This window comes from Colobus angolensis, unplaced genomic scaffold (assembly GCF_000951035.1).
Source record: "Colobus angolensis palliatus isolate OR3802 unplaced genomic scaffold, Cang.pa_1.0 Scaffold35, whole genome shotgun sequence".
NCBI lineage: Eukaryota > Metazoa > Chordata > Mammalia > Primates > Cercopithecidae > Colobus > Colobus angolensis.
This window is the reverse complement of record NW_012116821.1, coordinates 7,752,993-7,771,377: the sequence shown is the minus strand read 5'-3', so window position 1 is coordinate 7,771,377 and position 18,385 is coordinate 7,752,993. Positions and strand designations below refer to the sequence as shown.

The 18,385-nt window shown below is 40.6% G+C and overlaps 1 protein-coding gene and 1 pseudogene across 1 annotated transcript in view; one reads left to right on the top strand and one right to left on the bottom strand.

The window, feature by feature from the left end:
• Positions 1 to 18,385, top strand: part of FOXO3 (forkhead box O3) — a 126,466-nt gene that overhangs the window by 52,374 nt on the left and 55,707 nt on the right. The window lies entirely within an intron of this gene.
• LOC105519507 lies at positions 4,976 to 9,911 on the bottom strand (annotated as a pseudogene).

Below are 18,385 nucleotides of genomic sequence, written 5' to 3'. Positions count from 1 at the left end.
TACGCCATCAGAGCCTGGAGGTTTTTTGTGTGTGAGAAAATGTTTAACCGCTAATTCAGTTTATTTCATAGATACAATGCTGTTGGCTTGTCTGTTTCTTCTTGAATGAGTTTTGGTAGTTTGTGTCTTTTAAGGAATTTGCCCATTTTATTTAAGTTGTCTAATTCATAGGCATAAAGTCATTTATATGTTCTCTTATTATCCTTTTAATAGATATATCATCTGTAGTGATTTCATTTTCATTCCTGATGTTGATAATTTGTCTTAACTCCCTTTCCCCCTCATTCCTTATCTGTGTAGTGCCTTGCAATTCTATTGATCTTTTAAAAGAATTAACATTTGGTTCCACTGATTTTTCCCCCCTTTATTACTTTTATGTTTTTACTTCCATTAATTTTTTTTTTCTCCTTTAGTCTTTTATTTCCTTCCTTCTGCATGTTGTGGGTTTAATTTGCTCTTTTTCTGGCATCTTAAGGTGAAACCTTAGATCATTTACTTGAGACCTTCCTTCCTAATATAAATGCGAAAAGCTATACATTGCTTGCTACAACTGCTATAACTACATCCAATGAAGTTTGCTTGTTTTTGCATTCAGTTAAAAATTGTTTCTATTTTACCTGTAATTACTTTGGCCTGTGGTTTGTTTAGAAGTGAATTTTTAAATTTCCAAGTATTTGGAGGATTTTCTGAATATTTTTCTATTATTGTTTTCTAACTAAATTCTTTTGTGGTTGGAGAATCTATTTTGTGTTCTTTTAAATTTATTGAGACTTGTTTTATGGGCCAAGAATATTGTCTATTTCATTGAATGTTTTCTGTGTACTTAAAAAGAATGTGTTTTCTGCTGTTTTGGGTGATTTGTTCTATAAATGTCAATTAGGTCAAGTTAGTCAAGTTTATTTTCTCACTACATGTTCTATCAATTACTGTGAAAGGAATGTTGAAATATCCACCTGTAATTGTGGATTTGTTTACTTCAATTCTATTAGTTTTTGCTTCATGTTTTTAACAAACTTTAATTGAAAAATAATAATTGTATACTGCTTTATGTATTTTGAAAATCTGTTATTAGGCAGATAAACATTTAAGGTTGTTATATTCTCTTGATACGTTGACTCTTCTATTATGAATTGTCTCTCTTCATCCTTGGCAGTATTTGTTGTTGAAATCTGTTCATTAATAGCTGTTAATAATATAGTTACTCCAGCTTTCTTTTGATTACTGTTTGTATGACAGATCTTTTTTCCTTGTACTTTTAATCTATCTGTGTCTTCATATTTAAAGTGGATTCCGTGCAGATATCAAATTGTTGAGTGTTTTTAAATCCAGTCTGACAATCTCTGGCTTTTATTTGGAGGGTTTTTTGTTGTTGTTTTGGGTTTGTTTGTTTGTTTGTTTGTTTTTTTCATTTCTTCAAAGACCACTTTGTGTAATGTAACTATATTTGGGTTTAAATCTGTTATCTTGCTATTAGTTTTCTATTTGTCCCATTTGTTCGTTGTGTCCTATTCCCCCTTTTCTTGCCTTCTCTTGAGTTAGGTGGTTTTGTTTGATTTTAATGAATCCATGTTATCTCCACTCTTGGCTTATTAGGTACATCTCTTTATTTTTTAATGGTTGCTCTGGGATTTACACATCTTTAGCTGATCATAGTCAATCTTCTGCCACTTTACATGGAGTGTAAAATCCTTGAAACAATATATGGCCACTTCTTCCTTACTATTCTTAACGCTATTTTACTTCTACATGTATGTTATAAGCCCCAGAATATATTGTTATTTTTGCCTTAGATAGTCATTATTTTTTTAAAAGATTGAGGACAAGAAAATATTATCTGTATTTACTCATATTGATCATTTCCCGCTCTTCATTCCTTTAAGTTCAAATGCCCATTTGGTATCATTTTCTCTCTGCTTGATGAAACGACTTTTTAAAACATCTCTTTGAATGAACCACTGTTGGCATTGATTTTCATTTTTGTTTGTCTGAAAAAGTCTTTATTTTACCTTTGTTTTTGAAAGACATTTTTATTAGGTATAACTTTCTAGATTGGTAGCTTTTTACTTCTCTTAGTAAGGATGTTCCTCCCTTGTCTCACATAGTCTCTGAAAAGTGATTTGCTCATTCTGTCTTTGTTTCTCTGTCTTTTTTCTTCTGCCGCTTTTAAGTATTTTTTTTTTTTTTGTATCACTGGTTTTGATTATGATGATGTGCCCTATTATTACATCTGTTCTTTTTGGAGTTTGTTGAGTTTTTCTTGGATCTGAGTGTTTATAGTTTTTTATTAAAAAAATTTTAAATTCAGCTATTATTTCTTCAGATTTTTTTTCCATCTTCTCCCTCTTTCCTCTTCTTTTATGATCTCAATTACACATATGTTAGACAATTTAATATTGTCCCCATAGATCACTGGATACTCTCAGTTTCATTTTCAGTCTTTCCCTGTGCTTCATTTGGGTTAGTTAGTTGCTATTGTCGTGTCTTATAATTTACTGATCTTTCTGCAATGTTTAATTTGCTGTTAATCCCATCCAGTGTATTTTTAAATTTATTTTTCTCTACTAGAAGTACCACTGGGTTTATTTCTTTTTTTTTTTTTTTTTTTTTGAGACGGAGTCTCGCTCTGTGGCCTGGGCTGGAGTGCAGTGGCCGGATCTCAGCTCACTGCAAGCTCCGCCTCCCGGGTTCACGCCATTCTCCTGCCTCAGCCTCCCGAGTAGCTGGGACTACAGGCGCCCGCCACCTCGCCCGGCTAGTTTTTTGTATTTTTTAGTAGAGACGGGGTTTCACCATGTTAGCCAGGATGGTCTCGATCTCCTGACCTCGTGATCCGCCCGTCTCTGCCTCCCAAAGTGCTGGGATTACAGGCTTGAGCCACCACGCCCGGCCGGTTTATTTCTTTTGTGTCTTCCATTTTCCTGCCCTTTTGTCCTTCTACCTTCTTACTACATAGAGTATATTTATAATTTTTTTTTTGAGGAGTCTCACTCTGTCACCCAGGCTGGAGTGCAATGGTGCAATCTCGGCTCACTGCAACCTCTGTCTCCCAGGTTCAAGCGATTCTCCCACCTCAGCCTCTCGAGTAGCTGAGACTACAGGTATATGCCATCATGCCCAGCTAATTTTTTTTTTGTTTGTTTTTTTGAGATGGAGTCTCACTCTGTCACCCAGGCTTGAGTGCAGTGGCACAATCTTGGCTCACTGCAAGCTCCACCTCCCGGGTTCACACCATTCTCCTGCCTCAGCCTCCTGAATAGCTGGGACTACAGGCGCCTGCCACCACGCCTGGCTAATTTTTTGTATTTTTAATACAAACGAGGTTTCCCCGTGTTAGCCATGATGGTCTCGATATCCTGACCTTGTGATCCGCCCACCTCAGCCTCCCAAAAGTGCTGAGATTACAGGTGTGAGCCACAGCGCCTGGCCAATGTTTGTATTTTTTAGTAGAAATGAGGTTTCACCAAGTTGGCCAGGCTGGTCTCACCTCCTTGACTCAAGCAGTCCTCCTGATTCTGCTTCCCAAAGTTCTGGGATTACAGGTGTGAGTCACTGCGCCTGGTCATATTTATAACTTTTTAACAGCTTTGTTGAGACCTAATTCACATTGCCATATAATTTACCAATTTAAAGTGTGCAAATTAATGGTTTTTAGTATATTCACAGAGTTGTGCAACTATCTGTTGTGCAACCACAATCTAATTTTACAATACTTTTGTCACCCCACAAAGAAACTTTGTATCTATTAGCAGTCATTTACCATGTACCCCACTCCTTTTCAGCCTATATTGATAGGAAATGTCAGTCTATAGGGACTATTCTGGACATTTCATATCAATGGAATCATATAATAGGTAGTACTTTGTGAGTGCCTTCTTTCACTTAGTATGATGTTTTCCGGGTTCATCCATTTATCAGTACTTAGTTTCTTTTTATTGATAAATAATAATCCATTATATGGATATACTGCATTTTATTTATTCATCAGTTGCTGGGCATTTGAATTGTTTCCAGTTTTTAGCTATTATGAATAATGCTGCTGTGAACATTTGTTACCAGTTTTTATGTGGACATACTATTTTCATGTCTTTGAGTATATGCCTAGGAGGGAACTGCTGGGTCATGTGGTACCTCTCTTTAACCTTCTGAGGAACTGCCAAGTTGTTTTTTAAAGAAGCTACACTGTTATAATAGCTAGTTCAGTGCCCTTGTCTGCTAGTCCCATCGTCTTGTCTCATTTCTGGGTCTATTAATTGATTGATTATTTTCATTTTCATGGGTCATATTTTCCTGTTCCTTTGCTATGCCTGGTAATTTTTACTTGGATGCCAGGCATTGTGAATTTTATATATATATATTTTTTCGTATTAAACAAGAAGTTTATTTAAACAGCAAGACACTTGACTTAAAGGGAAAACTATATAGGATTCTTTTTTTTTTTAGAGTGATTTATCCCTAGTTAAAGACAGACTGCCCTACATGTAACAGCTACATACGAAAAAGTTGTAAAATTGTCCTTGGTTTTACAATGATCAATGAAAAACATTAAAATTCTCCAGTTGAACAAGGTATGCAAGGATTTTTATGGGTTTTCTTGTTTGTTTTTTGTTTGTTTGTTGTTGTTGTTAAAACAGTGAGAGCAAAATAACTTACTGGAACATGAAGAGCAGAATGAGCATGCCACTAATGGAGAGTGGGGGTATTTTCACAGAATCAGTATTTTTCCCAATCCCATCTCCACTTGATGTCAATCAAAACATACCGTTGGCTGTTAAAAAAAAAAAAGCAATATACTTGTGCACATATACCAGTTACTTTTATATACAGTAAAGGAATGGAGAAGGAGGAAATGAACAAACAGAGAAAACTATACCATAGTAGTCAGGGATGTGTTGGAACCAAATTGCAGTTTTCTACCTGAGAATGTAATCTTGGTCTGCAAGAACAGAGTTCTGGAATGAAGAAGCAGGTTCCCTTCTCAGTAGACACCTCCCATCTGCTGCTGGAACACATCAATTGTATCTTCATCCTCCATTTCCAACTGCGCAGGTGTGTCTTTTTCTTTGATTGGTTGCCGGTCAAATCGGAGTCTGATCTGCCTCATTGACAATCCCCGTCGTTCACAATAGGCTTTCATTAGTTTACTAAGTGGTGTATGCCTCTAAATATTAAACTACACCACAGAACCACCCTGCCCCACCACCTTCAAATTAATACTATTGTTGTTCTCAGTCTTGACTCCTTCCTGGGGCTTTTTGTCAGCCGTGATGGGCACCAGAGTCTCCTCAGCTGCCGCTTCACAAGAGAGGTATCAGGTCCACACCGAATGAGCACACGAGCAGCACCAGGAGCCACAGAAGAGGGAGGCAGCAGCGGCAGACGAAGGAGAGGGAATTTTACTTCATTGAGTGCTAGATTTTGTTGTATTCTTTTCAAAAGTGCTAGACTTTGTTCTGGCATGCAGTTAAGTTACTTGGAATCAGTCGTATCGTTTTGAAGCTAGCATGTAAACTTTGTTAGGGTGGCTCCAGAGCACCCATTAGGGATGATGTAGCCCCAGTACTTATCCGCCGTAAGGCAGTATTCTTCTGAGGACTTTACCTGACTTTGGGTGTCTTGTGAATTACTCTTGTTTTTGTTGCTGGTGGAAACATGAACCATTGCTAGCTTTGTGTGAACTCTAGGACTTCTTAGGCCAACTGCTTTCTGGTGCTTCTATCCCTAACTTTAAGTAGTTTCTTTGACAGATGTGCAGATCAGTTGAAGACTCTAGGAACCGACCCTTTGGGGCTACTCTCTTCTTCTGGGTGTTCTGCCCTTCCAATTCTAGCCGTTTTGGCCTCCTTGAATGCGGCTTCCCTGATTACTAATCTGTGTTACCTCTACTCAGTGAGACTGACATGTTCTGTGTTCCCCCTTCTCTTTGCTGTGGCTTGGACGCTACCTCCTGGCAATAAGTTCAGGCAAATCAGTTCAAGGCTTGCCTCATTTGTTTCACTGTTCTCAGAAATTAAGTCCTTTACTGCCTGTTGTCCAGTGTCTGAAAACAGTTGTCTCCTGTGTTTTGTCTGGTTTTCTAGTTGTTCCTGTGTCATAGATGGAAGCCATGATAAATATGATGCCAATGCCAAAATGTGCTGCTATATTACTCTTTAAAGCAGAGCCTGTATAGGAAGAGGAAAAAAGAAGTCAGTGTAATCTTGGGGGCAAGGCAGGAAGCATTCTGCCTATGTAACACAAACGTGGCATTCTTTACTTTCTAACTTAGGGTGATTTAGGGTGTTTGTGATTTGAAGAAGAGGCACCTGAATTTTCAATATGCTAGTCTTCGTTGGAATAATTGGCTCTTCTCATTCGCTTGTCATACAAATAATATTTATTAAATACCAACTAAGTGCTTTGTGCCCTGCTAGGCATTACTTCTCTTTATTCTACTTCTTAACAGTTGGAATATGCCAAACAAATGAAATAAAAATAGTTTTCCTATTCTGGTTACAGGTTGGATTCTTGGATTTATCTCCCAAGCTTTGACATTCAGAAACTGAAAGTGGAATATAGTGTATTCTCAGATGTAAAGTTGATCTCATTTCCTCACTGGCCATCTGTTTATTTGCATCTAAGAATAACAAAACTTTCATAGTCATATCTGTATTTTTTAATTACTAAAAATAATGAATGGGCTGAACCATGCTTGCCCCACTTTTGAAACAATTCCTTCTATAGACTGTTGCAGTAGGAAGCTAATCAGTAGGAAGCTAATACCCCCGATTAAGAATAAAGACCAGACCTACATAAGCATATGTTGTATTGGTATATCTGAAGTCATGAGGATGTGATTAATGGTCCTTAAGAGTTTTAATTTGGCATGTCTTACTCCTAAATCTCACTTAAGCTTGGTTGCAAAGCCTGGCAAATCAGTCTTCTGTACATGGCAAGCTAAGACGTGGCACCACCTTCTTGAGGTTTCATATCCTAAACCTGTCTGTCCTTACAGGGTAAATTCAAAGGATAGGGCCAAGCTTGATTTGCTGTAGTCATAGTGAATCGTCACAGATCCATTCTTAATGCAGAAGAGTTAATAACTCCTTGGCCGACAGCATGGTGCCTTCCCCAAACCAATTTCTAACAGTGTCCTCTGTTAGATCTTTAAATTAATAAATTCTTTTATTAGATTTTTGGATGAGAAAAACAGACCATGCTTATACTCAGGAGCCCAGAAATATACAGTATAATTGACTAATTCCTGTCTTTGAGGTCTTAACGTGGTTTCATGTGCCTTTTGATTTGTTTTTACATGTGGAACATTTTTCCTTAACACTTTAATATGATATAATTTTCGTCTATCCTTTTCCTTAAATAGGAGGGAGAAACTTTTTTTAGTAGAAAAATATCTGGTGGTGAGTGGCATCTTTTTATTCCAGGTGGGTTGCAGAAGTTTCTCCCAAAAACTGAAGTGACCTGCTTTTTGCAGATAGGACCCCTGTGTTTCTCCTATAGGACTTTATAGATGGTAGATGGTAGGGCTGTACACAGCATATGGGTTTGAATGCTTGATGGTTTTCTGGTGGAGCTGAGATAATTACTATTATGAAGCCACACTTCTGATTGTGAGAATGAGAACATCAAGTCATTATTTATCTTGGAAAGAACGAATAATTTGTTTATAGTGATAACAATTTTCTTTTATTTTTCTTTCTCTTAGTCAATAGCAGCTGCTGCTGGCAGCTTATTATGAAAAGATTTCAAGTTGTAGTTTTTAACCTGGGGTGGGAGTAGGGGAGAACAAAATTAATATTGTAAATGTTTTTACTTGATAAAAGTTTTATTTGATACAGAGCCTGTACTGGTGTTTTTATTGAATAGTGTTTTATTACTGACATTCAATACTCTCTTTGCCTGTAGCCTCCCACGGTATCCAAAATGAAGGCACTCCTTAGATGTTTCAATGAATGATACAACCAAAAATATTAAAATGCCTATTAAAGTCATGTCTTATTTAAAGCCCCATTTCAAAGGAGGATTTTGAGGATAATTAGTATTTTAATTGTTAAAATTAGATAATTTTGTTTGGATGGAAAATCTATGTTCCTGTGAAATTGGGGTTTATGAAATAAGATTGGAAAAAAATAGAGTATATAATTGGGCACATTCTGTACTGCTTAGTGAATCACCAAACCAGCGTAATCACCATTAAGCACTTTAAAAGCTGTGCTTGTATGTCCTTGTTCTGCCTGCAGAGCTAGGAGTGCCCACGGGGAGCAGCAGTTCATTCAGGATGTAGTCATTGGGGTGACTCGTGGAACCCTTGCCTGTGTAAGCCCTGCTGCCTTGCCAGGTGCTTGCTGTGTGAGTCCCAAAGGCATCAGATGTCATCAAGTCACAGGGACTTCTTGGTCACTCTTAAGGCCATGGCAGGAGGCATAGTTCAAAATGCAATTCACAAGGCAACGTCCAGAAGAAAGAATCAAGTATGTGTATAGTGCATGACGTACCTCAGCTACTGTAGTGGAAAATTCCTGGAATGAATCTTTCACCATGTTAGTTTTTTTTTTTTTTTTTGAGACAGAGTCTCGCTCTGTCCCCCAGGCTGGAATGCAGTGTGGCAATCTTCGCTGACTGCAAGCTCCGCCTCCTGGGTTCACGCCATTCTCCTGCTTCAGCCTCCCGAGTAGCTAGGACTACAGGCGCCCACCACCATGCCTGGCTAATTTTTTGTATTTTTAGTAGAGACGGAGTTTCACCGTGTTAGGCAGGATGGTCTCGATCTCCTGACCTTGTGATCTGCCTGCCTCGGCCTCCCGAAGTGCTGGAATTACAGGCGTGAGCCACCGCGCCTGGCCTCACCATGTTAATTTTTCAGCCCAATATAAGAGCAGATGGATCATTAGAATGAAAAAGCCTGAAAAAGTGAAATTCAAACCTAGGGTCAAATTAAGAGTTCTGCATCTTTCTGACCTTGTAAATGTAAAAGCTGTTTCAGTGTTTTGAAGGTGGTAGATTGTGTGTATGAATGTTTTTTCTCGGATTTGGGTATGTAGCATTCACTAGATCCTCAGAGGGGTCCATGACTCCAAAAGAAGGATGACCCACTGACTTAAAAGATGGGTATGGTTGTGAAAATGAAGTTTTAAGCCCACCAGAAAGGAAGACACTTATCCCTGGAAGAAGAAAGAGCATTTATTGGCCTTCATCTGTGCCTGCCTGCGGCACCCCAGCACCGCATTCACTCCAACCCCACAATCCTTTCAAGGAAAATCTTTGATTTATCTTGTGGGCAATAGCATTTCCAATAGCTGGTTAAGTTGCTACGAGACATGGAACTAGTTTTTAAAGGACTTTTTGCCATGGAAGCACTTTTTTTCCTCCTTTGCCATGCCTGGTCTTTGGTTTTCCTTTGCAATCCCAGTGGTGACCAGCCTCAGCACCCTGCCCTTCTACACCCTTACAGAGTTGTCGTCTTCAGTGCAGTATTGGACGGTGGTTAGAAACATGCATTTGGAATTAAAGGAATCTATATTTGAATCCCAGCACCCCCACTTATCAGCTGTATGTCCTCAGATAGATCACTTAGTCTCTTTGAACCTCGTTTTTTTTTTTCAGTTACAGAATGGGGATATTAATCCTCCCTATATTGTAGGGTTGTTGTACAGATTAAAATAGATAATGTATATAAAGTGCACAGCTTAGAGCTTGGCAAATTATAAGTTTCCAATAAACCTTACCTGCTGCTATTGAGTGGTGATGAAGATGTTAATGGATATGTACTTAACCTTTTCTCTGCCCAACTTGATTGTCAGCAACTTGAAGGCAGGAATGTTTTACCTTTTTTGTCTAATACCCAGATCTCCTAGAATAATAGTTTTTGGTTCGTCTTTAAATGTGGTTCCAAGTTTCTTTGAGGCCACCAACAGCATCATTCCACTTGCATTAACCCTCTCAGAGACATCATAGGTTTGTGTCTCACCTACTTCAGTTTTTCTACATGGGACGCCAGGGCACTTGGCCAGATACTCCTAGAGAACTTCCTCAGTCAAATTGCTGGAATTTTGGGCTTCATTTCATTGGGCAGGTCTAGTTTGACCCTTTGGTTATGAATGGTGTGGTTATTCTCTCTAAAGTTCTGTTAGCTTCTTATAATGTCAAGTCCATATCCCGTGGATAAGGCAAAGACTTGAATTTGCTTCTGTTCCTTTGTAAGTAGGGGGAGAAGCAGCTTCAGGTCATGTGCTGTGAATGAAGGTCAGCTGTCTTATCTTGCATTCTGTTTCCTATTGCAGCATTCTCCATTCTCATCTGCCCCCTCAGCCTTGCCCCAAAGGGCTCCAGGTCTTACTTCTCCCTCAAAGAATATGGGAATTTACAAAGAGAATATGCAAAGGTGGTATCTTAAGCTGATGATTCTCAAGGGATTTGGGGAGGAGGAAAGCATGTAGTTTTGCCCCTAGGGAATATTTAGACACTTTGATTGTCACAGTTGCGGTGGGGGAAGGGTGGTGCTGCTAGAGTCTAGTGGGTCTGGGTGCTGCTAAATACCCTGCAGTGCACAGGAGAGGCCCACAACAGATTTGTCCAGCTCAAAATGCCAGTAATGCCAAGGCTGAGAAACCTAGCTGAAGCCTCACAGGGGGCATGGTCCATTTCAGAAGTATGTGGGGGAGAAAATTGAAGGTGAGAGGTCTGTGGCTCTCCTGAAGTCAGGCCACGTAAGTACTTTGCCAGGTAGGTAGTGCCTAGTGACAGGGATGTACTAGAAAGAATTCCTTTTGAGCTTGGCCTTGGGTCTTGTGCAGGCATGTTCATGTGACAGTAGGGAAGGCTATGGGCCTGAGGCAGCTAAGGAGTAAACTGGCAAGTTTCGTATGGAGAGTTGGGAAGATAGAAGCAGAGGAAGCCCGGCGTGGTGGCTCACGCCAGGAATCCCAGTACTTTGGGAGGCCAGGGTGGGTGGATCACTTGGGATCAGGCATTCGAGACCATCCTAGCATGGTCAACATGATGAAACCCCATCTCTACTAACAATACAAAAAAATTAGCTGGATGTGGTGGCGCACACCTGTCATCCCAGCCACTCGCGAGGCTGAGGGAGGAGAGTCGCTTGAACGCAGGAAGCGGAGCTTGCAGTGAGCCCGGATCATGCCACTGCACTCCAGCCTGGGCAACAGAGCAAGACTCTCTCAAAAAAAAAAAAGCAGGGGTATCTGAGACTTAACTTCCTCTTGGAGAGCTGGAGAGTCAGGAGAGCGAAGCTTTCTATCTTGCTTTGTACCTGAGAGTCTACTCGCATCAGGGTGGGCAGGGAGGGACAGGGAATCTGTTCAGATATTTCCCTTTGGGGTCAAATGAGAGGAAGGAGTCCTTGCCCCTTGGAGAATTACTACAAGGATCTGGTTGAGATGAGAATTTGTTTCCCCCACCAATATTGTTTTTTGGTGTTTTTTGTTTTGTTTTGTTCTAACATCTCTGTTTTCTTTCCCCTTTCTATTGTTGCTCCTGTCCTCCTCCCAATCTGACTACCACACAAACCCTGACGGGAGCCTTTCTGCCCCTCTAGGGAAGGGGCCCATGTGAGGAACTCTTACTAGATGCCCCCTTCCCTGTTGCTGTGCTGATCTTACACATCAGTTTCCACGGATCCCTTGTGAATCAGTTGTCTTCCTCATTTACTCTGAGCAAGGGTGGCAGCAGCAATAGCAGAAGACGTAGATGCAGTGACTCATTTTGCATGATGTCTGTGAGAGAGCCGGGCCTCCCGTGTGCTGTGGCTCTTGTTCAGGCATTGCTTCAGAAACTTGATTCTTCTGGAATTGTGCATAAGAGAGCCTTTCAGAAAAAAAAAAAAAAGTTGGAAGGGTTTCCCTTCCTAAGCTTCAGTGGAAGCAGCAGGAGGTTGGACCACCTCCAGGACAGTAGGAAAGCCAGGATGGACCCTCTGTGTCCACCTCCAGTCTGTGGCACTGTTTTCCATCTCATCTTGGACATATCATGGGGCTACAGCATGCCTCAGAAACCTGCTGGAACGTGGTGATGGTTTCCAGCATCTGGGTTTGGGGAGGACTGTGGTGATGCGCTAGGGTTAGCCATCCGGAAGGGGTGGGCAGAGACAGCAGGAGCCTACTCTGATTAGCATGTAAGTTGGCCTCCTTTCATGATTTCTGGGTCATTGGTGAGTGGATAGGAGTTATGGGATCCTTTGTGGGTGAGTAGGGGATACTGTGGCAGACAGGTTTTAGTAAACCCACCTGCACATACAAGTCTTTCCTTTTTAATGTGTCACCTTCTCAGTTTGGGTGGAGAAGCTTGCCACCCCCAGGTTCATCCGTAAGCACTGTGGTAGGCTCAGGACTAACAGACACTAGCTTAGCCCCATTGAGGGCCCCCAGGCCAGGCTTCAGCTTTCGGAAAGCTTGTTTTCTCCTTGGGCAGGCCTTGTCAGACGTTTTGCTCCTTTGTGTTTGACATTTTGATGTCTGTAGTATACAAAGCCACATGGGAAGGCAAAGGAATACACCCCTTTGTATAAATGACAGTCGTAACAAATGAAGTATATACCAGTTTGTGCTGTCTGTCAAGAAGTAATTCATCTCAGCTAGTAAAATAAAGGGGAAAGGAAGGAAATTCAGGTCTTTAGCTATGGATTCATAAACTGGACTTAAGAAGAGCCTCCTCTTATGATATATGATGCTAATTGCTCATAATATTTCCTTCTTTTTTTTTTTTTTTATTGAGACGGAGTCTTGGTCTGTCGCCCAGGCTGGAGTGCAGTGGCGGGATCTTGGCTCACTGCCAGCTCCGCCTCCCGGGTTTCCGCCATTCTCCTGCCTCAGCTTCCCGAGTAGCTGGGACTACAGGCGCCCGCCACCTTGCCCAGCTAGTTTTTTGTATTTTTTAGTAGAGACGGGGTTTCACCGGGTTAGCCAGGATGGTCTCGATCTCCCGACCTCGTGATCCGCCCGTCTCGGCCTCCCAAAGTGCTGGGATTACAGGCTTGAGCCACCGCGCCCGGCCAATATTTCCTTCTTAATGAACAGTTGATGTAGGAGTTTTCCCCTTTCATCTAAGAAATACATAACAATCTGCAAGTTTTCTTAGTTGTTTGTTAAATGGACTTTGAAATGATTGAGAAATTCGTATTCCTCAATGAAAGTAGGTATCAAGTTAATGGACAGGGAGCAGTCCTTGTTGTCACCAAGATTTTGGCATCTGAATTGTATATTTAAACTGTGTCAGGAATATAGAATCATGTTGAGGCTGAAGGGAGAAGGAAATTCCATTCTTCTCATGAATCTGTTTGATATTTTCGGGATGTCCTGAGAGAAAAATTCTTTGACCTTAGTGAGCAAGGTCTAAGTTTGTACACCCGAGTCACATTGTACCCTTGGCTCCAAAGATTTATCCTGCATCTGAGCCAAAGACTTTTGAAGGCTGTGGTTGCTGGAATTTTAGGGTGTATCTCTTTGCTTCTTCAGATGAGACATTTCTTAAGATAGAATAATGGTTTAAAAAAAAAAAAAACCTCTCGGTTTATTCTAGAAAGATACAGCATTTTTGGTATAAATCCAAGGAAGTCCAAATGAAGATCAGGTTTTAGAATTATATTTTAATATGTGAAGGGAGAAATCCATTTTATCAGGCCAGTAGGTTTTTTTGCTTAATAAATAGAGGCAAGAAGAAAGCTATGGGCCCAGCTGGAATGGGTGCAATTTTTAGAAAAGATTATTTGTAGTTGTTGGGCACATCCTTGCATGTGGACTTTGAAATAAGAAATTAAATCACCACCTCACTTTTGCAGGAAATAATCCAAATGTAAAAAGTTAAAGTTAGTATTGCACTTTGGTAAAGCTTTAGATGTATTTTATATTTCCTAAAATAAGCTTTTTTTCTATGCATAAAAGTGGAGGTCAAATGAATTACAAGTGCATTCTTAACTGAGTGGAAATGGGTGCTGGTGTTTCATATATACATATAAATTTTGCAGTTACTTACCTTTCTTTTTTTTTTTTTTTTTTAAAGAGTCTTGCTCTGTTGCCCAGATTGGAGTGTAGTGGCACAAGCATAGCTCACTGCAACTGTGAACTCTACCTGAGCCTCTGGAGTAGCTATTCCACCTGAGCCTCTGGAGTAGCTGGGATTAGAGATACAAGCCACCATTCTCAGTTCTTTTCTTTTTTTAAAGAGGTGGGATATTGCTTTGTTGCCCAGGCTCATCTCGAACTCGTGGGCTCAAATGATCCTCTTGTCTCAGCCTCCCAGGCTGCTGGAATTATAGGTGTAAACCATTGCACCTGGCTGCTTGACATTTTTATAGACTCACACTAAAAAGTTTATTTATTGAATGAGTACTATGTGCACAGGGTTAAATGTATCTGATGTTTGTTACAATTTAAACAGGAGTGTTGATAAAACTGTGTAAAATGAATTAGCGTATACTTGCCATTATGTTTTTATCTTAATAATTGTTATGTAGTTTCTATGAAAAGTTCACTTAACATTTCCATGCTTTTTTGGGTTTGCTTTATTTAACCTTAAAAGAGTGATTGAAATAATAGTTTTGTTAGGTCATTGGATTGGTGATCTCCCCTTTTGTATAGTCAAATTTAATTTCAGTCTTTAAGATTGAAAACTAGTGCAAATTCTATGTTGATCACAGGACCACAGTTAAAGGTGCATTCACATATCTCATATAAGATACCTATTTTCACTGTATTAATCATTTGCAATAATCAATGAATTTTAACTTTTAAAAGATTTTATGGTTAAAAAGGTGATGGAAGGAATTATTTCTCTAAAACTCAAGAAATTCTTGCTCTGGGAAGCTGTGTTGAGAAGAGTTCTAAGCTCTGCTGCCTGTGTCAGTGTTCTCTGGAAAGACCTCTCTTAGAAGGATGCTGCAATGTGGAGTCAGGAGGCCAGGACCCAGCCCTACCCTCCCTACCACCTGCCAGCTGTGTGGCCTTGAGTGAACCAACAACTTTGCCAGGAGTCATTTGCCTTGTCTTTAAAATAAAAGAGCATTACCATGTCCTGGGTTGTTGAAGTGAGATTATGTAGTGTTAGTAGGGTGTCCCCCACCAAAGGTCCTCTGTACGTTGAGGTTTCTTTCCCTGCCTGCTGCCTGCTTGCAAGGAAAGCCAGAGCACTTTGACTTAGAATTGTGTCTGAATTCAGCTAGTGTGTTGCGTAAGCTTGGTTATCTGCTTTTCCTCTCAGTTCTTCCGAGGTAGAGGTGAGGGTGGGGGAAGGGAGCTTCATGCAGAGGAAAGAGTCTGAGGCTATTTACTGTAGGAGCACACTTCAGTGTAATCTAGAGAAGGCTAGTTTATGTCCAGTATATACTTTTCAAACAGCTACCATTTTAATGTTTTGGTACTGGGAAATGTGTTAGTTGAAAATTTCACTTACAAGTAATCCTTTTATTTTTCTGTGGTAACAAGACAGGTAAGGCATATCAGTTGGCCCAGACTCATTGGTCCTCAGTGACTGACTGCCAGACTCAGAGTTGAGGGTCTGATCTCAGAGGATGCAGGTTGTGTTGTCAGCCCAGATACCTACGGCACCGGTCCTAGCAAGTGGCCACTGTTTTCTGGAATATCTGTCACTACCTTAAGGCAAGCCTCGTTATTTCAATCCTTATTCTTAGGCTAATGTCTTGAGCCATGTATCAGAGATCGGCAGGCAGGTTGTTGATTTTTGAGATGAAGAACAACTATCTGGCCAGGGAGAGAAAGAGAAAATTGGCTTATAAGTTACAGTGGTACAGAGTGCTCTGCCTTCTCAGATGATTTTGTTTCCAAGAATCATTGATTATATAGTTTTTTTTTTAGTTCAAACCCATACCCATTCTGCATATTTCAGAGTGAAATGTCCTTTCAGGACGATCTTATTAAATCACTAATCTGAAATTTTATGTTCCCTAGTTGGCCATGGCAGTATTTTGGTTAGGGTTTTAGGTCATTTTTGTATCCACTGTAAACTTGGATATAACTTACCATTAACCAGATACTTAAAACCAGGGTTATTTCCTAAGGTTTCACATTGGAAGTGGTATGTGAGCTGAGCTTTGAAGAGGGACACCAAGTTTTTTTAGACGGAAAGGATGCATGAGCTAGCTAAAGGGCTTGTTTTTTATCCTGTAGGCCAGGGGTGGTTGTAGACGCCTTCTTGCGTGCTGACATACTGATTGATGGTGGCTTCTAAGGTCTCTCCTGAGTCTAGTAGAAGGGAGGCCTCCTGTCACAGACACCAGGCAGGCAGGTAGGGAATGGAGCAAGATTTGGCAGTCCGGCTGCTGTGAGTTTGCTCTCCAGTGGCTTGGAAATGGGAAGTAAAGGAATCTGATCTTATGTGAGACCATTTTCAGACTGTCCTAGTCTGCCCTCACATATCCCTGGAATGGACACATACAAGCTGGTCAGGGCTCTCTTGGGGCACTGAGGTGGGAGAGGCTGGAAACCTGGGTAGGGTAGTGGAACTGGGAGTGAAAAGCCCCCCGCACTTGGATCTCTTGTATATCACACGAGACTCAGTTATTTATTGATGACTACCTAGCTGGCTCATAATACTGATGGCTGAATGGGGGTATGAAAAGTGGTCTCTGTCCTCAAGAGCATCCAGTCTTTTTGGAGAAATAATGCAAAAACAAACAAACAAAAAAGGGTAAAATAAGAGAAACAAAAGTGCAGGTCGTAAATTTTCCAGTCTTGTTGGAGAAATAACGCAGAAAAAAAGGTAAAATGAAAGAAACAAAAGCCCAGGTAGTCATTTTGCAGTACAGCTTAGTGACTAAGGGCAGAGTACCTTCCAGAGGTGTTCAGTATTTTGGCTTCCCTGGGCCACACTGGCATAATGGTCTCGGGGCACACATAAAATACACTAACACTAACAATAGCTGATGAGCTGAAAAGAAAGAAATCTTAAAAAAAATCTCATAATGCTTTAAGAAACTTCACAAATTTGTGTTGGGCCACATTCAAAGCCATCCTGGGCTGCAGGTTGGACAAGCTTGGTTTAAATCCTCTGCTTAACAGCTGTGCGACCCTGGGCAAGTGATTTAGTGACTTCTTCCATTGGTTTGCTGGTCTGTTAGAGTATCACATACTTTATAGGGCTGTCGTGAGGATTAAATGAGTCAGTATATGCATATTTAAGGTACTTAGAGTTTGGCACGTAGTAAGTGCCAAATAATTATATGTAATTATTATTTTGAAGATAGAGTCCCTAAGCCTGTTTTGTCTTTGAAATAGGAACTTCATAGCATTGTACAGGTTTAGTGAAGGAACATTGGTAAAAGCATCTGGAAAAAAGCCTGGCAGAAACCAAGTGCTCAATAACCAGCAGTCGTTATCATTCTTATCATTCAGTACTTGCCCATTGGTGTGAGTTTATTTGGTTCTCCCTCCACAGAGATAGAGGAAGATGTTATGTATTTTATAATCAATTTTTGCTTTTGTTTTCAGAATCTGGTTTTCAAAACAAAATGTGTTTGTTAACAGCCTGCTCCTTTGCCAAGAAAAATGACAAAATTCCCTCCGTGTACTCTCCTCTCCTCACCCAAAAGCCCTGTATGAGTGTGTCTCTGGCTGCACATATTTAAGTATTAACTGAGATAAAGCATGAGCTCAGCAGGGGCTTTCTAATGGCTAATCCACAGTAACCCATTTAAAAAATCTTTTTCTCCCACACAAGAAAAAGAACTAGTAGGGAAACGACATTTTGGTGGTTATTTGAAAGAAGTGTTGCTCGGGGTTTTGCGGGAGGAAGAGGTGTCTCACCATTGAATTTTTTGCTTGGTGGATGCCTCTTTTCCGGGTCCAGTTGCTGAATCCAGGACGTGGAGTGGAGACAGGGAGTGGGTAGGAGGTGCTGTCAAAGTTCTAAGCAAGTTCAGCAGTGTTGAAAGAATTTAAACTCACTCTGCAGCCAGGCTATCGCTAGACAGTACTCTACCCTGGAGTAGGCACTGATAGCCCAAGACAAAAAAGGGGAAGAACCTTGGGTGGGTGAAAATGCTTTACACATTAAGTTCATGATGGTCTCCTGACCTCTAGGGACCTTTGAACTTCCAGAGTTAAGATGAAGGCATGGACAGTTTTTTTTTTTTTTTTTGAAAAGCGTCATGTAGCAGCAGAGTTTGGGCTTTAGAATCTGACAGACCTGGGCTCTAGTGAAACCTCCTTAGGAGCTTACTGGCTGAAACCGAGCAAGTTCTGTAACGTCTCTCTGTCCCCATTTTTCACAGGTAAATCCTAGTCGAGGATTAAGCTGAGGCTATGTATATTAAGTGCTTAGCATAGTTCCTAGCAAAAAGTAAATTTTAAATGATCTATTACTATTGGTGGTGGCGGTAGTGTGGTGATCACCAGCAACAATAGAGGGTGGTGGACTGAGGAGG